This window comes from Panthera tigris, chromosome D4, assembly GCF_018350195.1.
Source record: "Panthera tigris isolate Pti1 chromosome D4, P.tigris_Pti1_mat1.1, whole genome shotgun sequence".
Lineage (NCBI taxonomy): Eukaryota > Metazoa > Chordata > Mammalia > Carnivora > Felidae > Panthera > Panthera tigris.
The window spans coordinates 18,274,992-18,302,211 of record NC_056672.1 but is presented as its reverse complement, the minus strand read 5'-3'; the positions used below and the strand labels follow the sequence as shown (position 1 = coordinate 18,302,211).

General features: G+C 44.0%; 1 protein-coding gene across 4 annotated transcripts in view; it reads left to right on the top strand.

Moving 5' to 3' along the window:
- Nucleotides 1-27,220, top strand: part of PRUNE2 (prune homolog 2 with BCH domain) — a 278,459-nt gene that overhangs the window by 121,621 nt on the left and 129,618 nt on the right. The window lies entirely within an intron of this gene.

The window sequence follows — 27,220 nt, the reverse complement described above, 5'->3', positions numbered from 1 at the left end:
GGGCCTGGTTCTTTGTCTGTTCTTTGGTCGGGTTCTTCTAAACCCGTTCCTTATTCCCTGAGTCCTTTTTCTGTCATTCAGTTGCATCATGTTGGCCATGACCAGCGGCTGCCCCATGACCTGAAAGTGAAATGACCAGAAACCAGAAAGTGAAATGAAATACTAGGAATGAAAAGCATACTATTTCCTGTATTGAAATTCTGTTCTATACTCTAGCTCCTACTTCTTGTGTATGTACTGGAGCCTAAAGACCATCTGGGGCGGGCCTTGCCTTCATTTGGCTCTACCTATAATGCCATAGACTGAAGCACGTTCCGAGACCACCAAGGAGGGATGGGTTTCCTTTGGCCAGATCTGGCAAACTGGCCAACCTTGGGTAACACATTTTAGAAGCCACAAAATGAAAGGATGACACGATGGCTGTCAAGGACACTCTGACTCCAAAGATCGGTTATAAATACCTATTGTTTGAAGGAGAGAGTGAGGAAAGGGGTAGAAGTGAAGGGAGAAAAGATTTATTTAACCCAGTGCCTGCGCCATGATGCATGATGCGTGACCAGCACCACAATGGGGATTTCACATGTGATCGTGTTGGATCCTCGCAAGGAAACAGGGCTGTAGATTTTCTTTTTTTTTTTTTTATCTCATTTTGCGGCTAATGACATAGAAGCTTGTAAAGGTTGGCTCACTTCTTACACTGCGGTTAAGTGTCTGAGCCATGATCCAAACATAGCTTGTGGAAAGCAGAAAACCGATACAGAAAGGAGACATGTCCAGCATTGTAATTCTGTGGTTTTGCGTGCCATACTTTGCCAGGTATGGCCTTTCTAGGCCTTTCCATGCAAGCAGGAAGCAGTCTCCCTGTGACGTAAAAGGGAGCAGCGCTTTCACTTTCTCTCCTGAGTTGTTCATTCAGAAAGACAACAAAGCAAAAATAAAAATTTAAAAATGAATGAAGGAATGAACAAGGGGAATTTTGCATCAGAAATAAGAATCTCTAGATCTAAGACACATACATTTGTGGTTCTCTAAATATTTGTTCTAATAGATTGTGACAGTCTCCTTTACACCCATGCCCTGTATTTTACTTTGCAATAATAATAATAATAGGAAAGTAAAAGAAGGTTTTTAAACTGGAGCTCCAAATGACAAATGTGCGGTTCTTGACTTCAAAAAGTTTGGTCATTAACCATCTTCCATTGTACTTGGAAGCCTCATTGGATTTCTAACTGTGTTGTTTCCGGAAAGCTTGCTGGGTATGATGACACTCCAAAGAAACCGAACAGAATTAATTCAAGAATAAAAAAATCATTTCTTCTTGTGTGTCTCAATCTGATATTTGCCATATGGGAAGCTCGGCATCATTCTCTCAGCAGGCTAATTTATGGCAAACACACATCCACATTCAGTGAATATGGGAAAACACAGCCTCTTTCCCCTTTATTTTTATAAGACTGACTATGGACTTTTTTCTTTGCTCTGCCTGCACTGATTCCAACTGAATTAAATGCAGATTTCCTGGCAATAGGGGTGGGAAGTGGGCCGCTGATGGGTACAAAAAAGAATATCAACAGCATCAAATTGTATCTAAAGAGGCAGAGAGAATCTGGGAGCTTTCGCATGGCCTGCTTCTTAGCTATGAGAATCCAGACATCAGAAGTGACTAATGAGATTTTTTGATGTTTTACTGGGTTGAAGACTCCCCATTGCCAACTAAGGGTTGGTTGCAGCTAGAAACTCTGCAGTGTTCTGTACTTGAATTATCATTAATTAATTAATACCAATGAATCTTTCGTCTAATTCATTCATTAATTCATTTCTTACTAAGAAGTAACCCCATCTATGTTGCCTTTGATCTTGACCCTTCCTTGTTCATGGTCGCCACATATATACTATCCCTTGTAAACATGAGGTAGCACATTTATCTGTGGGCTTCCTTACCTCATCCTTACCACCAGAGAGTTGAGTTCCTCCCAGCAAGACCCCTGGCCAGTCTCTCCATACCTGGTGAGCAGGAGACATTGTAGTGATGGGGCTTCCAAGATGTGAGGGGACAGGGAAGGGCAGAGGCCCGGGCAACAGAATGTTATTCAGTGGCAAAGCAGAAAAGCCTCCCTACGGACCAGGGCTAAGGTCTCACAGCCATGAGCAGGTAGGAAAACTGGGGATGACGGGTGGTATCTGACTGAAGAGCTCTCTCCCCTGCTCCTGGGTAGACTCCCGGTGGAAGAGGGCCTTCTAAGGGATGATGCATATTCCGTAGTCTTTTATTTTGAATGTTGCTGCTGATTCACCATGTTCCATCTGAAAAGGGATACCTCCTCATGGGAGCCTGCCAGAGTAAAAACTTTAATTTGGAGAGAGTACGATTCCCTGATACTGTGGGCACAAAGCCCACTGGATGAGAAGCTTGATGTCTCAGGGTCAAGTTGTGGCTCCACCATTACTAGAGTTGTGAACTACAGCAAGCCCAAACTTCCTTGAGTCCCATTTGTTCTCCTATAATATGGGGAGGATAGCGATTGCTCTGGCTACCATCAGAGTCGTCAGATCTGATAGGACAATGGACGTGAAGCCTTTTGTGAAAGGAAAAACACCACTCTTTTAGTCCATTCAGGCTGCTATAACAGAATACCATTGACTGGCTGGCTTATAAAAAACAGAAATTTATTTCTTACAGTTTTAATGGGTAGGAAGTCCAAGTTCAAGGCACTGACAGATTTGATGTCTGGTGAGGGCCTGCTTTTATTCTTTTCTCTCTTCTCTTGTCTTCTCTTGTCTTCTCTTGTCTTCTCTTGTCTCCTCTTCTCTTCTCTTCTCTTCTCTTCTCTTCTCTTCTCTTCTCTTCTCTTCTCTCTTTCCTTTTCTTCTCCTTTATGTAAACTCTACCCCAGGGGCTTGAACTCATGATCCCAAGATCAGGAATCACATGCTTTACCAACTGAGCCAGCCAGGGACCCTAAGGGCCTGCTTTTTCGTTCTTCTTGTTGGGTCCCCCCAACATGGCAGAAGGGGTAAGGGAGCTCTCCAGGGTCTCTTTTATAAAGGCACTAGTGCCATTCACAGGGCTCCACCCTCATGACCAAGTCAGTTCCCAAAGGCCCCACCTCCTAATACCATCACATTGGGGATTATGTGTCAACATATGAATTGGGGTGGAGTGGGAGTGGACACACAGACATGCAGTCTGTAGCAACCACTGAAGGGGAAGGCATTATTTCCAGGTGAAGTTTCCTGCTATTTATACTGGCTCAAAATGGCAGTGTAGTTGGAAGGGGCTTGTCTTGAAACCGTGCATTGAAAACATTTTTGACCGAGGTATAAAAATATCGATTGTCCATCTGAAAATAGGAGGATGTAGGTGGAAGGCAATTACGAGGAAGCCTCACGCTTCCAGTAGGCCCTTCCTTGGGTCTTCCCCCCGGGAGGGACTGGCTCTTAGGAGTTTGTACTTGCTCTTCCCAGAGAGACATATCGGGACAGCTGTTTTAACTCCATCGTGAAGCTTATATACACATCTTCTTTTTGAGAGTTATAACAAAACAGAGACCTTGATTTGCATCCTGACTCACAAGATGAAGCAAACCTGTTTGAGTGTCAACTGTGTGCCAGGAACTTACTAGATCCTCTGTACTTGCAAATGTGGGTTTTGCTGTCTTCTTACCATCAGATTCGAGATCCCTGCAATCTCCAATCTCCAGGAATAGCCCCGCTCACGTCACCATCATCAAATTGGAAGAGTCGTAATGACTAACACATCTCCAGTGCTTAAATCATGCCCAGCATTGCTCTAAGTACTTGCTGTATGCTTGTTTGAGACAATACACTGTCATCAACATCCCCATGTTACAGATAAGGAAGACTGATTTTTTTCCCCAAGGGCACATGACGAGTAAGTAGAGGAGATTTGCAACCCAGGAAGCCTGACCCTATAATCAAGCATGTGAGCACTTTGCTTCAGAAAGCTTTACAAAAGGGAAATGAGTGGTTTGTGAGTTTAAGGTCCAGTATAATAATTATCAGTCAGGTGCACAAGATGTTTTTAATATTTTAAAATAATCTCCTTACCTGTGCTAACTCTACCTGAAGTAAGAGATTTGTCTCTTTCCTGGAACAGATCTGGTTAGTGAGTTAACATTGGTTACTTCATGCCATTTTGGCGTTCATATCTTCAGTAAAACTAAGGAAAGTTTGCTTAGGATATCCCAGTCTTTAGGAGACAACAATCTTTCAAGGAAAGGGGCACTGTGAGTTCTCAGGCTATCCCAGTCTATTGCACAAATATTATAAAATCGGGTAAGGGCACAAGGAAATTCAGCTGCTGGTGATGGCTTCAGAGGCCAGTGACTCTTGTGAAGAGTCGGGAAGGATGAAGAGCCAAGAAGGGGGTGGAAGGCATCCAAGACAGAGAATGTGGTGAGGCCACGTGTGAAAAAGAAAGTATGGTGACTGGAGATGACAAGAAGCTGGTGTTGCTGAGGACAGGAAGAGTGGAAAGTTGTAGTCCAAGGTGAATAGATCAGGAGAGTGGGCTGCGAAGGGCCATGGGCACTATGTGACTAGACCTGGCTTTCTCCTGGGCTCTGAGAGCCTGGCCTGCAAAGGGGGAGTCCAGGATGGGGGATAGGGGTGGGAGTGGGGGTGGGGGTGGGGGGCATGGGCAAGATGGTGCCATCAACGGGCCAGGTTGGAGATGCTGAAGGTCTGAACAAAAGCAGTGTCTTTGGCTATGGAGAAAAGGGGGTGAGAGTGCGAGATGTGCAGGGTTTTCTACCTCAAAAAAGGAATGAACGGAAATTAGCAAGTGGAAAAAGTGAAATACATACCAAAAAGATAGTAATAAACATGGCAAATGATCAAATTTTTAAGTCAGCCATAAGGATAATTGTATACCAAAATGAATAAACTGGCAAGTAAGAGAATGAAATAATAGTAGGTAAGTAATATAACAACACAATTTAATAATTAAATAAAGAGAATAAAAACACTTTGGTGAGGGATGCTTGGGTGGCTCAGTTGGTTGAGCGTCCAACTCTTGATTTCGGCTCAGGTCATAATCCTAGGGTCGTGGGATAGAGCCAAGCTCAGTGCGGAGCCTGCATAGGATTCTCTCTGTCTCTCTCTCTCTCTCTCTCTCTCTGTCTCTCTCTCTCTCTCCCCCCCTTTGCCCCTCCCCCTGACTCTCTCTCACTGTCTCTCAAATAAAAAAACCAAAAACACTTTGGTGATACAAGATTAAGAGTAGGTGTAACAAAGAATCAGAGTGATGTAGTATGCCAAAACAGTGTAAGAAAGAGTGATTTGGAAGTAGAGTTTTGGAAAAGGAAATTTTCAGTTGAGTTCAAAAAAATTAATAGGACAAATAAAAAGTATGAATTCCTACCTGGAATTCTCAGACGTAGCACATTCTGTGACTCTTTGGTAGAGAAGGGAGGTACAGAGTCCCCCAGGAGGTGGGGAGCATCTCAGGTCTTGTCCGGAGGACTTCAAAGGCCCAGGAGCAATTCCCTCCATCCAAATAGATAATCAGTCATCTTTCCAGCTTTGGCAAATGTCTCCCCTCAGACCTCGCATGCATGTACTGCAAGGAGCCACTGGGTTTCTAATTTGCATGACTCCATTGAGGATCAGGCTGTTAAGTGCAATCAGTAATAAAGGCAGAGGAGCAAGTCTAGGAGGAAAAAGAAATAGAAGATAATGAGTTTGATTTTGAACATTTTGAATTTTAAATCCCTAAGACTAATCATCTAAGTCAATATGGCCAATGAGTAGTGTCTGTTGGAGATAATGAATATGGGTGTGGGCACTCAGGTTCATGGTGGGGATGGAAACAGACTTGAGAGTCAATGTTGTTCTTGTGGAGAAGGTCAAAGCAACAGAGAGAAGAGAGGATTAGAAGTACTGTGTTGGGGGTAAAGATAAAGATATGGAAGCAAAGGCTAGAAGCTAATGTGTGTCAAGAAGGGAGCCAAAGATGGCCAGGAGCTAGTGCCAGAATGAGAAGAATTAAACTCATGACACTGGACTCATTTGTGTAACTGATGGACTGAGGTTCCTGACTTGAACACCGCTGTTGACTGTGGCTCATGGAGACCCAGACTATTTCTTAAAGTTCTTTGTACCCTTGTTTCTTTTGACCACTGTGAGCTTAAATCTAATATTTCTTTGAATCTCTGTTGTTGGTTTCACTTAGCGTGCTTTTTTTCTTCCCTGCAATCATCAGTTTAAAGACAACCTCATTTATCCAACCATCAGTGAGCAAAGACGGAGGGAACTTCAGAGATATCTGTGGGAGCACCTGAGCTGCCTGGATACTCTCCAAACCTAGTAAATGATTCCTAAAAGATGAGAGAATTCAAATTCTGGCTTCCACTGAGAATTGAATGTTTCCCCAACTGCCTGGTGCACAGCCCCAGCTGAGACCTAATGCAAGTATTTTGCTTAAGAGAACTCGCAAATGCGAGGTGCTTCTAACAATATATGTCAAGCAGTGTGTAGCCGATGGTAGGAGTTAGATTTATGCATATTGTGGTTGTCCATTTCCAGCTGCTTCTGTGAAGTCAAACTTTTTTTATGTTAACAGATCACATTATTATCACATTTAGTGGAGAATAATGAGATATGATGGTGATACATCATTGGCAGCTCGTAGTGCCATTTGAAAACATGGTTGTTTTTAAATCTGCAATAATGGGTCAGAGAGAGACACACACACTCTGGCACGCTCACAGCTACAACACAGCTCTTACCAGCTAGTCCTGAGTAGCTCTTTGTAAATGCTTTATTGCCAGAGTGAGCCTCAACAGTGACTCACCAAAGTGCCCTATTTCGCCCAATTAATGAAGGGGATAAAGACATCTCAGAGTTAAGATAAGTGACCACTGGGACTTGCTAAAATTCTGAGAAGTTCTGTGTATTGAATGAGATGGATAGAGGTTACCTTTGGGGATTGGCACTGCGTCAATTCTGTAAAAAGCTTTTTTGATGTTGTGAAAACAAATGTTCGACTCGCCCGGCGGCTATGGGAATCATAGCTACCATTCCGGATTGTCGAAGGGTTCTGTACAACCAGTCGTCTCTTCTCTGTTTCTCTGTGATTTTCCTTTATCTTTCTTCTTCTCTGCTTTACCCTTGGGGAAGTACGGATGGAGAGAAAAGTGAAGTGTATTATACAGGAGAAGAGAAGATTCTGTCTTTGCCCAATACCTCAAGCCCTGAAAACATTTCCTTTGTGGCTCTTGCATCCCATGAATATGTCTAAACCTTTTGTAATCAAGTTACACTTTCGGCATGTGCTATTTCATGGGATAGCGAATCCCATAAGTGTCCCTATTTTGCATGAGGTAAAATGCTCTATTTATTAAAAACTTTACATCATTCAAGATTTAGGAGATGAAGAGCCTCTCAGGCAGAGAAAATAATGTATGATGGACACGTCTAGGGAATTAGGAATTAGAGGGATTTTGCTTGAGCACATTGAGGGGGTGCTGATGATGATGACAAAGGCTGTGGTGAAGTGAAGTCATGGAAAGCCTTAGTGCAAGGCTAAGCATTTGAACTTTATGCTGAAAGGAAACAAAAGGGAGAGATAAAGGGCTCGGTCGTCTTCAGATTGTAAAATGCCAATGGTGTCCCTTAAGAGTTTTCCAGTTCCAATGGTGATTATTTAAAACTAAAAGTTGGGCCCCTGGGTGGCTCAGTTGGTTAAGCATCCCACCCTTGATTTCGGCTCAGGTCACAATCTCATGGTTCGTGAGTTCGAGCTTCAAGTCGGGCTCTGCACTGATAGAGTGGAGCTTGCTGGAGATTCTCTCTCTCCCTCTCTCTCTCTGCCTCTCCTCTGCTTGTGCTCTGTCTCTTCTCTCTCTCTCAAAATAAATATATAAACTTAAAAAAATAAAACTAAAAGCATTTGCATAAGGATGTGGAAGACAGAATATGTAATCAAATTCCACAAACTGCAGTGAGTTCGTCCAGGTTAAAAAAAAAAAAGTTTATCTTGTGGATATTAAGTAAAATGACATTTTTAAGTCTTGAAAATGGGCATAAAAGTGAAAAGTGGATTTCAGTGTGTACAAAGGCACTTAGGATGATAGCGATTAGAGAATTCATTCCATAATCATCATGCCATTTGCATTGAATATAGCCCTGGGAAGGTCCTGAGACTCATTACAGAGGCTTCTTGATGCCTTGGGCCAGTACGTCAAGAAAAATCCAAATGTTGGGCAACAGGATGAACATATTTGGTCTTTGAGCCAAATGGAAAATGTTATTCTGTCAATGTGGAAAGGTCACAGTGGAGAGCTCAGCGCTAAACATTCAAAATCTGCGTGTCTACATACATGGAGAATGTCGGCACCCGTGCAGCCCGAGAGACCAAACATTATGATGTAATTGTTCTGCAGGTTAGAAAATGGAGGCTAGGAAATAGGAAACGGTTGGTCATGGACGCACAGATCAGGTGGCAGGGCCAGGATCTTGACCTTATAACCATGGTTCTCACCTCCCCTGCTTACCCACCTCATGGTCAACACAGGGCTCGGTTCGTTACGTGTCTTGTGAAACCATCAAGATTTTCTTGCCTATTTTTCTTTCTCCTTGGGTCATGTTCACTTAGTGACTGCATTTCAAACCCTGAATCCTTGTCATGTAAACGGGATCGATTCTCCTGTTCACCCTTTAAAGAACACATCAGCTTATGTTCTAATGCCCTTCCCCCCACAAGCAGAAGGTAGGCATAGGGCAAGGCTTGTTGATGTCCCAAGATGGCGGCAGCATACCTCTCCCTGAGGTGCAAAAGTGAAAGACAAACACAGGACAGAGACTGAGCCAAGGTAAGGAGCCCAGGCTCTGTGACGATACACCCAAGAGGGTCAGACAGACCATAGGATACCAGGCACAGAGAATGGGTGGCACGTTCTGGGAGGCCAGTGAGTAGGAAACATGGAAATGAGCAGAGGAAGTCCAGTCCATTAAGAATTTCTGAGGAGGAAACAGGTGCTCAGTGCCACTTTATAAAATGGTTATTTCTGTGCTTCCTTTTGTGTTTGGGGCGGGGGGGGGGGTGGTGTTTAAGGAGGCTGAGAGTGTGCAAAAACACATCATTCTGACATTATATTTCATCCTGCTGTTTGCACTGCCATCAGCCATCTCAGCCGGTGTGCCACACATGTGGTTGGTAAAGTCACCAGCCCCTCTTATTTCCCTCCTGGAAACGTAGGCCACCATTTGAAGTGACAACTGGCAGATGTTGGCATACCCTGAGCTCGGGTCGGGACCCACACACGATGGCGTAGGCTTTGGGGCCTCACAAGCACTCACTCTGTGTCTTCGCCAAGCACACAGAACGTTAGCACTTCTCTCACTGAACAAATGAGGTAGCCCTTGGAAAGCTATTCTCGCGGGCCCTCCACGCACCATTCTCTTGAGCTGTCTGAGCAGCCCCCACAGGTCACAGGACGGCTGGTTAAGAAAGGCATAGCCAGACGCAGCTGATGTTCTTTAAGTGTCTACTTTGTTTCTGGCTCTGTGCCCTTCTGTTGAATCAATAAAATACCTACTATGTGTGCTGCTTTGGGCATTTTAAAAGAGACCAAAGAAAATACAGGATGATTTGGAGGGCTAAGGGAGCTCTTAGCTGAGGTCGCACAGCTACGTAATAAATAGCAAGGCTGCAGTTACAAGACAGGACTTCTGGTTTCCGGTCTGGTCCTCATTCTACCATAACTCATCCCAGCTATCAGATGTCCAGCAGTCGTTGGTGCATTGACTACTCAGAGAAACGGTGTAGGCAATGTGCAGCCAATGGTCAGAGTTGATAGTAATTGATATTAACCTAGAGTCGCATCGCTGTTGGGAGTTGGGGTGGACTGGCTCTTTGCTTATTGGTCGTGGTTATTGATTGAGACGCTAAATACACATTACAGTTAATTGAGTAAAACAGAAGAACCGAAGGAAATATCTCCAAGCCCAATTATACTGTTTGTAACTCCAAAATTTTATTTTTACATAACATACCCCTGTAGAACTTAGCACAAGGCAAGTACTCTTAGAAGGGTTTTATAAAAATTAACTCGTTTAATCCTGGTGACAAGTCTGGGAAGAAGTACTATTATTATCTCCATTTTTCAAATAAAGAAAATGAAGCACAGAGAGAATAAGAATTTCCCAAGGTCGCGTAGATACGAAGAAGCAGAATCTGGCCCCAGAAGTCGTGCTCTTAACCCCCTCACTTTACTACCTTGTTAAAATGATCAAAAATACTGGATGTTCAATGCCAGTGAAGGGCATTGTTTTCCTCATTCTCTCCCTTCCTGGAAGTTCTTCTGTTACTTCTCCTCTATGGACCCTAAAGTCCATTTGTATGCTTCTGATTATCTTGCCCACCTGTATCCTGACCCAAACATCCCTATCTTTGCTGTATTCCTCAGTTACAGGGAATTAGAGTCCAGTATGGTCAAAGGTGTTACCCCAAGACATTTTATCTGACACCTTCATCCATACTGTATCCTGTATTCTAGAAGAAGATAAAATACACACAGTTCTTACCCCTGTGGAGCATTTGGTCTAGTGGGAGAGCTAGGCATTGCATAATCACACAAATAAATGTATATTTCAAGAGTAAATAAATGCTATAAAGAAAAATACAGGGTGCTGCTCTGTAAAAATATAATAATAATAATATAACCTAACTGACATTAGATGGGGAGGCTGTGTAAAGCTTCCTTGAAAATGTAATTTTTTTAAGTTTATTTATTTTGAGAGAGAGAGAGAGTGAGGGAGAGAGAGAGAGAGAGAGAGAGAGAGAGAGAGAGAGAGAGAGACAGCGAGCATGAGCAGGGGAGGGGCAAAGAGAGAGGGAGAGAGAGAGAATCCCAAGCAGGCTCTGTGCCGTCAGAGCAGAGCCCAATGCAGGGCTCAAACTCACAAACCGTGGGATCATGACCTGAGCTGAAATCAAGAGTTGGACACTTAATCAACTGAGTCATCCAGGCACCCCAAAAATGTAATTTTTAAGTTTATATATCAAGGGTACGCTATAGTAGGAGAGGACTAGGGGTAAGTATGTAGGCAAAAGGAATAGCAGTGCAGGGCTCTAGAGTAGGAAATGGATTGGCACATTCAGGAAAGTGACAGAACATCTGTTAGGAACTGAGTGGATCACAGTGAGCGTGGGGATGGGGAAGAGAGCGGTATGGAATGGCTGGAGAGATGGCCGGGTCAGACCACACACGGCCTCCCAGGCTACGGTAAGCAGTTTCGATTTTTTTCTAATTACAATAGAAACCATCGGAGGACTGTAGAGGTGGGGACATTGCCAGCATTCGATGGGAAGAAAGTAAGAATTCACAGATGAGGGGAGAAGAGACAATGACTTAAAGTAGGATGGGGGACAGTGGAGCAGGAGGAGACAAATCGAAGACATACTTTTGAGTTATTACTAACAGCGTTTGTTGATGGACTGGCCTCGGTGACTGGGGAGAAGAACATGTCATGGGTGAATCTCAGGCATGTCGTATCAACATTTGCCGGATGTACGGGATCGGTTACTGCGATGCGGAATGTGGAGGTCAGGGGGGTAAACGCACCCCAGCTCTGCAGTGCGGTCTCCGCGGGCCTGGCAAATCCACCTGCAGATGGCGCCCGACGGCCCTGTAAGCTAACGCCACTGCAGCTCTTGGTGGCTGTCTCTGAGCCAACAACAGATCACACCTAAGGAAACAGACAAAGAAACAAACAAACACCCCTTCTTGTAGCCTCACCTTGTGCCTTGGTTTTAAATAGATCTTAGATACAGGCGGCCCCACAAAATGGTCTCACCACTTTTCTTCCAGTTTAGGAGGTTTTTTGTTGTTTTTTTTTTTAAGCTTTATTTATTTATCTTTTGAGGGAGAGAGAGAGAGAGAAAGAGGGAGTGCGCATGTGACTGAGGAGGGGCAGAGAGAGAGGGAGAAAGAGAATCTCAAGTAGGCTTGGAGCTGTCCACACAGAGCCCGACAAGGGGCTTGATCTCAAGAACCAAGCGATCATGACCTGAACCAAAATCAAGAGTCAGACATTCAACTGACTGAACCGCCCGGGCACCCCTGGAGTTTTGGTTTTTGATAGATTTTACTCCTTTCTGCAAATTTGTTTGGTTCCTAATTAGTGTTGGTGGGGACTATTTTATGATTGGTTTACTGGCTAATAATCAGATAAAGATAGAAAATATAATTGGATCATATAGTTATCACTAACTATTTTTTTTAATTTATTTTTATTTTTTATTTTTGGATATTTTATTTTTTATTTTTGGATAGGCCTGAAGGTTTAATGGCACCCCATTGGGGATGTCTTTTTATGCATTTGTTGAATTAGAGGCTAACAAAGATAACTCCTTAAGGAAATACCATTGTTTTTCCTAACTATGAAATCAAAGGTCCTTGTCCAAAAATAGAGTTGATAGCTAGAAGAATCTCCCCATTCTTACGGTTTAGTTTTTGTCATTTCCTGTAATAGGCCTGCATTTTATCAGCGGCCCTCATATGATTTCTTTGTGAGAAATATTCCTCTGTATAGAAGAAAGTTTATCATTTGGAATTTTAACTGCAATTATATTGACATATGGTGATAATGGGATAAAGCATACGGGTTAAAGGTTGCGGGAACCATGGCTTGGCAATTAGCGATGTAAATGAAACATTCATTATCCATCATGCTGAGAAGTTGATGAACTGTACGGTAAATCTGAGCCCACAGTCAGGACTGAGATAAGTCATTTCAGACAATACAGCGGAGTATTTATGAGCACCAGGGACAATGTTGCAGATTCCTGTCATGGAGACTTCTTTACCTTACAGTTTGTCATGAATAAAGACCTTACAAAGTCAAAACCACAACTCTGTCCTTCCACAGGAATATATATGAGATTCTAAAACTTTCTATTAAAGTGAAGCATTTTGAGAGCTGGACTGACTGAATATTGACAAGTGAAATTTTCCCTAAAGGTCTATTCCATAACAAAGACGTATGATCGATTATTTGTCTTGAAGAAAGACTGATGTCTTTCAAAATGGAACCTAGATTTGGGGAGAAAACCATACACTGAGAGATCTCACTCTTACCCCAAAGAACCTTAATTCTGCAGGTTGGATTATGCAGAAGTAACTGCCGTTTTTCAATTCTCTGTCAAATGACCAAAGGAACAGTATGATGATACCTGAAAAAAATTTTCCTGGGCTTTTTACTCTGCATATTGCCTATTTAATTATTTTGTGCAGATTCTAAGGTGTTTCCTGTGAACATGAGAATTGTCCATCCAGAAAATGTGAATCTATATTTTATATTTTAATGACACCTGTTCTCAAGTTTTTAAAAATTGTAATTATATAAAATGGTGTCTTCAGGGGCTCCTGGGTGGCTCAGTTGCTTAAGCGTCCGACTTTAGCTCAGTTCATGATCTCGCTGTTTGCAGGTTTGAGCCCCGTGTCAGGCTCTGTGCTGACAGCTCAGAGCCTGGAGCCTGCTTCGGATTCTGTGTCTTCTTCTCTCTCTTTGCCCCTCCCCTCCTCTCCCTCTCTCTCTCTCAAAAATAATAATAAATCTCTCTCTCAAAATAATATCTCTCAAAAATAAATAAACATTAAAAAATTAAAAAAAAATTAGTGTCTTCAAAGTGAGAAAGAATCGTTGGAGAAATATCAAAACTTTATTTCTTTATGGTAACTGGTGACACAACCAGAAAGCTCAAGAAGTCACCTAGAAAGGAAATATGGTAGAGCCATGGTGCTCAGCCTTTGCCCAGAACCAGAAATTCCTTTAACAGCTCAGTGTGTTGAGGCTCAAGTAAGGACAAATCAGGTCATGTCAAAACAGTGAAAGCTAATAATAACATCTGACGTTTCTTGAATTTGACTTCATGCCATTTCTTAATTTCCCACCATATGTGCTAAGCCAGACATTGTTCTACACACGGAAAATAAATAGTTCATGCTCCTAATAACCCACCAGCGTAGGTCAAATTATTATCCCACTTGATGGATCGGCAACGTTTGGCTCAGAGGTGAAAAGCCATCATCCTGTCATCCGGGTTCATGCAGCCAGTAGACATCCGGGCTGAGCCTCAGAGCCAGCCCGGGGCAATCCCCAAGTCTTTATCAAACCCCTTTCCATTGAGCCTGCCACAAAGCTGATCTCCCCACCTCTGGCCATCTCATTGTTCTAGTTTTGCTCCAATCTGGGGACTTCTTTGTCTTCATCAAGAGGCATCCAGTGCTTTCCAGTTTTTAATCATCTCCTTCTTTTAAGCCTGGGGCAGTTAAGTCTTCTTCGACTTTAAGAGAAAACCATCCAGGCCAAGAGTTCATTTGTTGAATTTATTGTCCTATGTCTTTCTATGGGGTGAAACCTGCATTTCTGCCCTAAGAGAATGCTGTATCTAGAAGAGGTAGGATAGGTCAGTCCTCTGTTCAAACGTGAGCAGTGGTCCGCAGCCTTGACTTACCTAGGAGACTTGAGAACTTTATATTCCCAAGCCTACCTCCACAGAGACCCTTTCCCATGTCACCAAGAATCCCTGAAATCTTTCCCTGATCCTTTGTCCCTGGCAGTCCTGGGTGCCTAGGGTGGTGCATTTCTTCATTTGCTCTGCCTCCCACTTCTCTCCTCCCCACACCCTCATCCCTCCGCGGTCTGAACCCTCAGGAACCATGGGGCTGGGAAGAAAGAGAAGGGCTCGACAGAAAGCTGGCTGGATGGCAGTGCAGAGACAGATGGGGAACCCAGACCCAAGAGGAATAGTCTCAAGTGCCGAGAATCTCAGCTGAGTGGCAGAAAGATCCAGGCCCTCGTCCATTGTATGATGACAATGACAAGGGGGAATTAAAGGGAAGGTTGGATAATTCTTACTCATACAAAAAACTTTATAGAAGTGGCAAGTTACTCCAGGAAACAGAACTAGGGCTAACAGTGTAGAAAGTCCCAGAATCACAGGTTTTGATGCCGTTTCTGGAAGTTTTTTTTTATACCACTAGAACTACGTATCCACAATAAATTATTCCAGTTCCTTTGTAAGAAAGTGAGATCTAATTATGGGGGACATCCAAAGAAAGGATAGATGACCATCGCAGGGATATGATGGGTGATATATTCCAATGGTAGCTGAGAGATAATCCAGGGTGTCAGGAAAGTCTTTCCATCTTTGGAATGCTCTTAATTAACAAGATGAGCACTGGGTGTTGTATGGAAACCAACTTGACAATAAATTTCATATTAAAAAAAAAATAAATGACACTGGAGCAGAATAAGGGAAGCAATAATTAACAAGATATAAGAAAAAAATGAATGAACCATATGGAAATTTTAGATATTTGTGAGCCGTAGAGGAAAAATAAAAATTTGATTTTCCATTTAAAATCAGTATCACTTTTTGGGACTCCTTAACATGTTCTTTTAAACTCCCATAGGCTAGTGTTAAAATTTTATATGCCAATAATGATCAGTTGTGTTTGATTACGGCAGGGAATTATATTCAGTCACCATCATTTGTTGATTATTCAGAGGGTCTTTAGCCCATCAATTTAAAAAAGTCAGAGGGAACAATGCCCAGAATAACAAGGATCCTAGTAGTTTGGGGCCATTAATCAGGACCAAGCTTCTGAAAGTCTGGAAAGCAGTGTTTATGAATCCATTCTGATTATTTACATCATTGTACTCCTTGTAAAACAGTCCTCATTATTTTGCTGAATCCATGTTTCATTTCTATTTACTTAGTTGCGAATTTTTGTCTCGTGGGTTGATCACTCTGGGAACCCGGAGGTTAGTTTCCATCGTGGTGAAGAGGGGAATGTTTAAAAATGAGGTCAGCGTCAGGACGTTCTTGTCTCTTCCAAAATCTGATACCTGGAAAACTGGTTTGAAAATGTTGAAGGGGAATTTTTGCAAGAGTGTAGAGTCCAAATGCCCCTTAGGAGTGGAGGTAATCAGACTGGTCGTACGATGACGGTGACAACAGATGTGGCAGGAGCTGGTGTTGGGTTGAGCCGAGAGTGACAGCGCGTATCAGAAATGGACTTATGTCACTGGCTTGAAGAGCAGGTGGGCAGTCCCTGTGCACTTTCCAGAAGATATAAGACCTAGGAGGACTTGGACGAAATGGCATGATACAAAACCAACTTTACACCTAAGAAAACTTCAGGAGTTCAAGGGCAGGCAAGTGTCGAGATAATGGAGTCCTTGCATACCCGGAATATGGGTGGAGGAAGAAAATGCTTTTTAAAACGACAAAGCATAAAATAGTCCTCCGATGGTGACGGTCCTCTCTGCCCTTGCAAAGCGGCGCATTCTAGCTGGATGTTTTCTTTGACAGCCCCCAAACCAGGAGACTTTTCTTTTTGGTCCTCTGGCCTTTCACGTGGGTGTGTGGTGAACAAGGACGTCCCCCCCCCCCCCCCCCACTGCACCCCCCATGTAAACTTGATTTTCTGTCTAATCCTGCTCATCTCTGTTTGGCAAGTAACAGAGAAACTGTTTCTTCCTTTTTAGGAGTGAAGTGTTGCTTTTATAATTCACTGAGTGATCACAGTGTACCGAAAACTTGACATAAATTATCTGTTTCTCACAACCCCTCTGTAGAGCGGAAATCAGCATACCCATTTTACAGGGGAAGCACTTGAGGCTCAGGGACAAAAAGTCACTCACAGCTGATAAATAGAATTGAACTGATGTTCTTCCGCTCCTACAACCTCTTCTTGACCCAGAGGCACTAGATCCCATCTGGTCCCTTCATGTTTAACTTCAAAAGAAGTAAACCTATTCCTTTCCCTCTTTTCTGCCCAAGTTTTCAAGTAGATAATCTAGTTATTTGAGACAATCCAATTAAGTTTAAAAATACTTGTCCTTTCGTAACCCTGCAGACTTAAAATAGATCTGCTGTCTTCTAAGCAGTCATTTTGTTTGGTTCACATTCACCACTTCCCTTCATGTTTCCCACTTAATGTACTTGCTTTCCCGCAACAATTGCCTTCCACCTTCTTCCTGTAGGGTTATTTTTACCAAAATTAATTAACACATGGGGTCTCCTAAATAAGTTTCCTTGTTGTTAAATTCCCTTTACCGATCGGTTGTAACGTAGCAACAGGCAACAAAAGGTTCGGATATTATTATTGTGCATATTTATAGAAGGCATATTGGTTTGCATATGGTGTGACCGCAGGGTGAATGTATGACAGAAAGCCAACAACATGGGTAAAGAATAGATTGTCCAGCATAGATCAACTTTTCTTCCAGTTTTTCATTCTGGTAAACTCCTAGGGTTTATAAAGATTTCTGTTTCTTTAGTGGAAAAGCTTGGGGGGGTGGGTGGGTACTGTGGGCTATTTCATTCTTTCTCAATTGGTACCTATATTAATTCAAAGTTTTTTTCTTGAGCTGGATGAATTCCGACAGTGACAACAAAAGACCACTTTGTGAAAGTAAAATTAACTTGGGGGCACCTGGCTGGCTTGGTGGGTAGAGCATGTGACTCTTGATCTCAGGGTTGTGAGTTTGAGCCCCACGTGGGGCACCGGGATTACTTAAAATAAATGAATAAAATAAAATAACATAAAATAAAATAAAATAAAGTCTATCTTTAAAAAAAAGAAAGTAAAATTAACTTGAGAAGTAAGTGTGTGCTTAAAGAAATAGAAAGTAGGGGAAGGTGATGGATCTCAGGTAGTAAATTCTGCTTTAAGAAATTGTATGGGGCACCTGGGTGGCTCAGTCGATTAATCATCCAACTTCAGCTCAGATCATGATCTCACAGTTCATGGGTTCGAGTCCCATGTTAGGCTCTGTGCGGACACCTCAGAGCCTGGAGCCTGCTTCAGATTCTGTGTCTCCTCCTCTCTCTGCCCCTCCCCCACTCGTGCTCTGTTTCTCAAAAAAAAAAAAAGTGTTAAAAAATTTTTAAGAAATTGTATTGTTTATTTGATTTGATTTTTGTTTCTTCTTTTTAAATGTTTTTTGCAACGTTTGTTTCTTTTGAGAGAGAGCGAGCGTGTGCGTGTACTTGTGCATAAGTGGGGGAGGGGCAGAGAGAGGGAGAAAGCGAGGATCCCAAGCAGGCTCTGCAGCTGTCTGCGGATCCCGATGTTGGTCTCGAACTCCTAAGCCGGGAGATCATAACCTGAGCTGAAACCAAGAGCCAGACGCTTAACCGACTGAGCCACCCAGGCGCCCTTGATTTTTGTTTAACATAAATTGTTCCTTTTCCCAGATGGGAAGATTTCAGAGCAAATACGAACATTTCCAGTTGATGGAAAAGAGCAAAAAGTGACTTGGTTATGCTTCCCACCTTCCATGAAAGCTACCTAGTTTTTGAAAACCTTGTGTGGCTGCCTGTCAATAACTTCCATCCTCACAAGTGGCATTTAGCCTTCCCCAGGGGAGAAGACTTCTGCAAAGTCACAGAGGCTGTCTTTGGTTTGCCTTTAAGAATTTGCTAGAGCTTCGAGACAAGTGGTTCCCAGGGTCTCAAGGCTGTGTATGAACGATAACAAAAGGTTGGGTAGGCTCGGCCCTGTCGTGCTGTGGTTTCAGAGGCCCAACGTGACGGTTGTGATTTTTATTAAACCATTAAAATAAATTTGTTTGACAAAACGTTCGTGAGTACCGAACAGAAGCATCCATTTCTGGAGGGCATTAGTACCAGGAGCTAAGAAGCCGCGACGACTCTAGCTCCTGTCTGTAACGCGCACCAGTGTCTGCACACGAGAATCGAATGAAAACAACCAGCGACAGATAAGAATGTCTTTTCCTTCTGCAGCCCGGGAGCAGAGGGGAGCCCCTTCCCAGGTGCCCCTCTGGTCCAAAGCCAGGAGTGGAGGTCAGGGATTCGTGGGTCAGAAGGCAGCGTGGGCTGCACCGATCGCTCTGTTCTCTGACTCCCCGTGCGGCAGCTTGACTGCAATGTTGCTTTGTTTTTGGTGTCAGTAGAGGGGAAGCATCTTAATGAGCCCACTGAGCCGCACGCTGTTTGTATTGTCCTCATCACAAAGTGGGCGTTTGCGCTGCCTTTCAATCAAGTAAGCTGGGGTGGCTTTTCCTTCCCCACTCAGCGCAAAGCCTGCAAACCACACCTGAGTGCTCGGTGGCCTTCGTGGGCAGCCCAAGAAGTAGGGTGGCTTCTCCCCTCCGGAGACGATGGGGAGTAAAGCCAGAGTGCATTTTAGCGGACTCTTGGGTCTATTCCAGCCGGAATGGCATTGAGGCTTGGTGGTTCCGTCTTCTGGCTCTCGCTGAATTTTCTGAAAGGCGATTTGCTGAATGGACATTTAACAGACTTTAAAAGTAATGTGACTGGCCGAAACTGTTTGGAGGGATACATCTTACGGCCATTCAGGACTCCGTTCAGTGTGGCCTGAGTGCCATCCTCGAACACCCTGTTCGAAATCGCCATTCCCATGCTGCCACCCTGGTAATTTGTCACCCCGATGGCACCTTAGTTTTCCTCATTGCACTCCCCGCCCCAGGGTGACCTTGCTATGCCTAGTGTCTGTCTCCTGGCCAGCGTGCGCTTTATCTTGAGCAAGGACTTTGTCTGCCACTGCAACTCTCACTCCTAGAAGGGGGCCCGACATAGGGTAGGCCTTCATTCAGTGTTCACCGAATGCTCGGGTAAATAATTTCTGTTGAACAGCTTTGGAACATTTGACTTGTTCCAACAAGCATGTATTATTTTTGTCATTACAGTTTCTGATAAACTGTTTTGGGTAGCAGGAGCTTTGCAAAGTAAAGATTTGCAAAGTAAAGAGTCCTTTTGTTAAAGCATAAAATCCACGTGGAATGTCACGCCACACAAACGTCCGGCGACTCATGATTAAATCTAAGCCACTTAGGTGAGAGGAAATTCACAGGAAGTGGTCAGAGTAGGGCGAGGTGGGTGACCTAATTTTCTTCTTTTTTTCCTGAAGTGAGTCTTCTACGAGATGACTTCAACTTCAGTTTCCTTTGCAAGCCGAAGATAGGAGACCTGAGAGAAAATGGGAAGCGCTAGGTGGAGGGGGAGAGATCTGGGGGTCGTTAGCACCGAGACGCTAGCTCAGGTCCAGAAGGTGAACAGCATCGGCGGGAAGAGAACCGTGCCCGTGTGACCCGCCCGTGCAGACGGCAGTGCCGGGGAGCCCAGCGTGGCTGCTGGAGCCGGACGGAGGGGGGACCGCCTCTGACCTGCCGCTCTGATGCGTGTCGCTGGACGGCAGTTGCCCGATCATGGGAAAACCCCTGCAGAAGGTCCAAGAAGCGGTCATCATTACCCCTAGCTCCTCTTGCTCTCTCAAGAGCCTGAGCCAGGAGCCGAGAGCACCGGGAAGCCAGGGGAGGTGGGAGTCGCAGAGGGCCCGAGGAGTCAGTGGGGCGGTGGCGTGAACAAATGCAGGAGCCCGCGTCCGCTTCCCTTAGCTGGGTTTTGGTCCCACTGCCACGGTTGTGCTGCTGCACCGGCCGGATTCACTTAGAGACTCACGAGGGCCTGTGTGATACACACACGGAAAGCCGGCGGGTCTTTGAAGCTCCTCGTGTTAGGAGAGGAGCAGGAAGAGAAGTAGGCGAGAGCAGCAGGGACCAGCAGACCCGGTCAGTCTCGACTCTAGGCGATCGTACGTCAGGGGTCCCCAGATGTTCATCTGCTGCCGAGCTCAAAACCTGCATCTCCGACTTGCCTGCCTGACGTGTCCATTTCAGCGTCTGGTGGGGATCTCCTACTTATCACATCCCAAACAGAACTTTTGACTTTTTGCCGAACTCTGCCCGGCACCTTTCCTCTTGCTCTTCGTAAATTCATTCAACAGCATTTAACAAGCGTCTTCTGTAGGCAAGCTCTGTTCTACATACTGGCGACAGAGTGGTGAATGAAACAAAAGTCCCTGTCATCCACTTCTATTCCAAGCAGGATCTCATGGATGGAAACCAAGCAATGGCTTGTTCAATCCAAAAAGACTCGGGCCCACCCGGCGACCACCTCTCACCTTGGCCAGTGCAATAATCTAACTGGTCTCCCTGCTTCTATCCATCTGCTGTCCAGTCTCTACATAATGAGCAGAGTAATTTGTATAAAACTCAAATATAAATGTAAATTTCAAATTGACCCCTCCCCCAACTTAACTCTAGTAGCTTCCATTGCTCTCTGGATAAAATCCGAGCTCATTCCCGTGACCCACAAAGCTCTGTGTCATGTAGAGCTTCCTGCCACTGAGATCTGCCCTTTGGTCTCTTGACTGCTGTCACTCCAGCCATCTCTCCGTTTCTCTGATCTGCAGGGTTGATCCCAGGCCCTTTGCACCTGCTGTTTCTTCTGTCTGGAATAATCTGACGGCAGAATTTGAAGGAGCTGGCCTTTTTTCATCATTCATGAACGTCACATCTTATCACCCCCCAGATTTCCCCACTTAAACCTCCCTTTCACTTCATCCTGATTTTTCCATCACATTTTGCTACTTACTGCTTGGGGTTTACCGTTATTGGAAATCATCTTCTTGGTTGATTGATTTCCTTGCTCTCTGTCTCCGGGAAGCAAAATGTAACTCCGCGTGAGCCGCGGCATGGTCTGTCTTGTTGGTGGTCTTACGGTCAGTGCCTGGAATAGTGCCTGACACAGAGAAATTGTTCGTAAATATTTGCCCTGTGCACCGGTGAATAAATGATACTAGTGAATGAGGCCTAACGTGCGTAACATGTAATCTTATAAACCTTACGAAGTTGGTATCCACAGGTCCTTCCAGCGAAGCCTAGTCCAAACAAGAACTGCCATCTCTGCTAGTATCTTCCAAACTATGTAACACACTCCAAGCGCACAGCTCATGCATGGCAACTCGACGCATCCTTTCCTCTCCCATTGCTTGACTCGTGGACACTGCTCATTATGTAACCACGGAAGAAACCTTCCTCTTCCCCACGCTGCCCCCTCCCCTGGTCCTGTCCCGTCCTCCTACCCAGAACTCTCTTCTTCCATCTTGGGACCCCCAGTGTATCCCATCACTGTTGTAAAAGGCAGCAGTGCTCTTCTCCCGTGGCTACCAAGCATGGTGTTTAAACCTTCACTCCTCAGAGAGAGCAAGGGAGGCAGGGAAGCTAAGGGGATCGCACCCAAATGCTCCCAACAGGGATGGGGGATGTGAAACTTCACCTGTTCATTTTGTTGTTGTTGTTCCATTACGGTCCATTGGAAGAACTGGGCAAGTCGACTGCCAACTTCTGGTTGATGTGCTAAGTGTTATGATTGGGTTTTCTCTGGGAGAGACCAGAGAGGAGCCACATCTAATTTGGACGTGGGGAGAGCACTCCCAGAAGAATGGCTAGCGCTTAAATTATTGCTCGCTTAGCTCACCTCGCTTCCTCCGTAACATAATAATGCTTACGTGGCCAACGGTACAACAGGCACTATGCTAAGTCCTTCTCAGGTAACTTGTTTAAACTTCACACAGCTCTGGGAGGCCTGTGTTCATGTTATTATCCTGTTTGATAGATAAAGAAACTGAAATTAAGTAACTTGCTCAAGAACTCGTAACCAATAAGTGACTTAACGGCTTCAAACCCAGATAGCCTTAACTCTAGTACCCGGGCACTTTGTCATTACACTATAAGAGTACTCTGGCAGAAGAAGAGTTTAGTTTTCAAATCCCATGAGATACGCTTTGATGGAAGAGTAGTTTGTCAGGTACAGAAGGAGGGGGATCATGGTGGACCGGGTGGAGGTGACATAGCTATGTCCCCTAGGCTGTTAGTCCCCTAAACTGATAGTTTTTAAATGTTTTAGCAGTTTGCAAATCAGAAAATGAATGTTCACATTTTTTTTTAATTTTTTTTTTTTTAACGTTTATTTATTTTTGAGACAGAGACAGAGCATGAATGGGGGAGGGTGAGAGAGAGGGAGACACAGAATCCGAAACAGGCTCCAGGCTCTTGAGCTGTCAGCACAGAGCCCGACACGGGGCTCGAACTCACGGACCGCGAGATCATGACCTGAGCCGAAGTCGGCCGCTTAACCGACTGAGCCACCCAGGCACCCCAGAAAATGAATGTTCAATGTTTGCTGCTCTCACTTGAAGATTGCTCTGTCTGGGATTTATCTGTAATGTGCCTAAAAGTGCCTTACGTGGTCTGTCTGGAACGAGATTGCCAAATTGCTGGAAAGCCAGTGTATCCGTTTAGGCTTCTCACATGTCAGCAGCCAGTCTGATGCTGTGTTCATTTGTTGTGTACCTACACCGACACCTACGTACAAGAGTCAGGACCCAAGGATGCAGTTACTCTGTATATCCTGCATTCTGAACAAACACATCAAGAAAATGGGGAAAACTTGGAGGGTTTGGAAAGCGTTGGGCTAGGGGATGGGAGTAAAACTACCACGAGGATCTCACAGCCTCTTTCTGAGTTTAAGAGCTGAAACTAACATTTGTGGAATCTGCAGATTGATGCGAAACAACTAGGGTTTTAAAGACAGGCCTCCTTCAGAAAGCTGAAGCTAGGTAGACAACATCTATGGTCACTCTCCCCACGTTTCTCCTCCAGCCACTCCCACCTCCTGTATTAAGAAGTTACCCAGAGATGGCTTTGGATGATTTCTTCCTGTATTAACACACTGTTTGATGAGATGATGAGAGTATTGCCATTAAAGATTTGGAAATGCATTAGACCCTTGCAGAACTCGAATGCAGCATGTTCTTAATGGATGAAGTAGAATTTAGGGCAATAAATCACTTTCCCCAACAACACCAGGATGGTGATTTCCAGATTGGCTTAAAGATCTTTGTTCCAACAATTCTTTTTGTTTAAAGTCATCAATCTGAAAAATGACTTTGGGATTTGCTCCAGACCTTTCGGGGGCTGTTAATGTTTGGTTAGGAAAAATCTTAAAGCAATTAAAATTATATGACAATAATTTGAAGTCTTGTTGTAAATCTGATAGCCTCAACTGTTTGACCATACAGGATGCAAAATATGTTACAGCTTCAAAGTAACATTATTTAAATCGTAGTTTATGAATCATTTTTAAATTATATCTATAACCAATACAACAGCCATAATTTCATATAAAGCCATAAATTATGTATTTTGAAACCAGGATAAGGTAGATGGACAAATACACTGCTGTTTGGAGCCTACAGTTTTGTTTGATTGTTTGTTTACCTTAATCAATGTTCTCAAGTCAAAAATTGTTGAAAGAAGTATTTTTAAAATATTTGGTAAGGATTGCATATTTTTGTCAATATTTTCTAGATTTTAATTTTCCAGTGGAAATTCAGAGCCACCTAGTGACCAAAAACAAAATGTCTAAGGGAAAACAAAAAACAAAAAACAAAAAAACCACACACACATGACTACAACAAAAAAAAAGACCCTCGTAGCAAAATTGAAAATCAATCATTTGACCCTGGTCTTCAATGCCCCAGGATAAAATGACACCCAGCTCATGTCTACAAAATGAGAGTGCCCACAAATTCAGTAGACTAAGTCTTTGGTTCATTGGGAGGTTAAGGTCTCCAAAGGTAGATCTGAGATAAATTGTTGCAGTTTTAATAAAAACACCACTTTATCGTACGAGATATGCGTGACCTACGCAAATAGAAAGTACTGTTCCCCACAGATGCCTGTGCCCTTTCTTGGTGATACCTTTGACTCTGAAGCAGTCTGTGTATTTTATCTCCCGAGAAAAGAGAAGGGGGGTCTTACAGAAGATAGGACCGGTGGTGGAAGGGGTGAGGAAGTTAACACCTGCCCCGCTGGAGCTTCTCATTCATATTCCTTTTCTGAGTACAAGGATTCAGGCAATTCTATTCAATTTGGTTTGATTGAATTCAGGAAACCTCTACTGAGTCTTAATATGTACAAGTTCCTTGCTAAGCAAGGAGGTAAATCCACGGTGTGTTTAGGGAACCACGGTGTTCAGGTTGGTTCAGTAGACTAAGTCTGGAAGGACACAGGAGGGGTTGAGGGGGAAGAGGTAGGGCACAGCCATGCTGTGGAATACCGTGACACTTTTGTGTCACTTTCTGGGGACGTTTGACTACAGTCATGGTAAGACTTATGAAAATCATGCTGTGTACAGCTTGCAGGGTATGGAGATGGCGGGAGGAGCAGTTGGGTTACTTTGATAGCTTTGGGCAGACTTCATGAGCATACAATCGAGAATTGCTAGAAGGAAAACAACGGTCACACAAAAGAAGAATCTTGATCCTGACACGGGGGTGGGATGGAAGGTATTACAAAGGTTAACTCCAAAATTTGTACCATAGATGATGAGGAAAGAAAAATTATACTAGTAAAAGAAATAAGGGCCCAGGGAAGTAGCTTGTGTGTCATGGGGCGAGTATGTGTTGGTCCTAGATATCCATCCATCCATCCATCCATCCATCCATTCATTCATTCATTCAGAAAATGTACGAAGGGCCCACTGTGTGCAGGTGATGAGGCGCCAATCGGGGAGGAGGAAACCAGCTCGGCTTCTGCACCAAGGGGCCAGACTGGATCCAAGGGGCAAGCTCTTGGCCAAGGTCATCATCGTATTTTAAGTAATTTATCTAAAACCCATAACAACTCTGAAAGGTAATTATTATCATGTTGATTGTGTCAAGGAGGCAACTAAAAGTCAAAGACAGGCAATGGTGAGTCCACAGTCACACTGGAACTCTGTGACAGAGGCAGGCTTCAAAAGCACTGTTTCCATGACAGTGGTTGTCTCCAGGGAGGGAGACCCAGACCCTGGCCAAGAGCTATACCTGTACCTGGTCAGCTCAGTGGCCTCGAACTAAAAGGGGCCTGTTCTGGGGCACCTGGGTGGCTCTGTGAGTTAAGCATCTGACTTCAGCTTGATCTCATGGTTCATGGGTTGGATCCCCGCATAGAGCTTTATGCTGGAAGAGTGCGGAGCCTGCTTGGAATTCTCTCTCGTTGTCCCTCCCCTGTGCACTCTCTCAAAATAAATAAAATTTTAAAAGTGGGGAGGGGCTTGTTCTTCCGATCTGGTCTGCTCTTCCTGCTTTGCCTTGCTCTGGAGCATACCAGGCCTTACGGTTCTTGTCCCTGTTTGCCACGTGCTGACCTGCTCCTTCCTGAATTTTCTGACACCTCCTAGTCGTTGTTCCCTGGACCGGCCTCCTGGTCAAGGGCCACCTTGACATAGAGAAGAGTCAGAACCTTGGCTTTGAGTTCTCAGCCGTTTGCTGTCAGTAATTTTTTTTTTCTGGACGGATCACAGAAAATCCTCAGGGCCTTCACCTTCTCGTCTAGAAAGTGGGAAAAACACTACCTGCCCGTGAAGAGGGTGAGGGTCAAATGAGGTGATGTGAGAGTGCTTTTGTGTGTTGTAAAGTTCTAAGGAGCGTAAGATGCCGGCATCCCTTCCAAATACCCAGACTCAACAGGGCGATCATTGCCTCTCGTTATTTGTGCCGCATTCTTCTCCAACTCTGCGGTGCCGATCCAGAGATCACCCCCAGCACCTGCCAGCCTGCAAATCCATGCATATTCCTCTGAAACCAAATCAACAGTGGCTGGACAGGACAGAGGGTTGAGTGTTACTTCCTAGTTTCATCAAGCCCGCATCTAAGGAAGCTCTATACGGTTTGCCCCGAAAGCCTGGGTGCCTTTGTACACATTCATATTGGCAGAAGTACAAATTCTATACACGTACATAAAGAACGGCATTTGGAAGTGCAAATATTTTCCTTTCTTTTCCACTTAACTTAGTTTTGTAAAGTTTGAGTAATCCTGAGACTTTGGATTCTCCCTTTAGTCTCCTGATAGAAGCTGGCAAACGTGAACTGGATGAAAAATACTATCGTTAAAAATATATTTTTTTCCAAATGTACAGAGTAAGTGTAAAAGGAATAAAAGTAAGCGTTCATAAAAATCAATGTTTCGTGTACTTTTAAAAACGTGTACTTCTGGGGTCATTAAAGCTTCAAGCTGCATTAAGACTTTGGGGATAAATTAGGCTTATAACCTGATGCCATTTTTCTCAGCTTTGCTCCAAGTGTGGTCCATGGATGAGGGACACCAGAATCTGCTGGAGTGCTTGTTAAAATGTGAATTCCTGGGCCCTGCCTCAAACCTCTGGGGTAGGAGCCAGGAATTCACATTTTAAACGCATTCCTTCGGTGATTCTTTGTGAACCCATGAACTGATATTTATTTTCAATACTGTAATATCTCCATCATTCCACAAGAGACAAAGTTTTACGTTTCACGGATAAATTCTCCCTCAC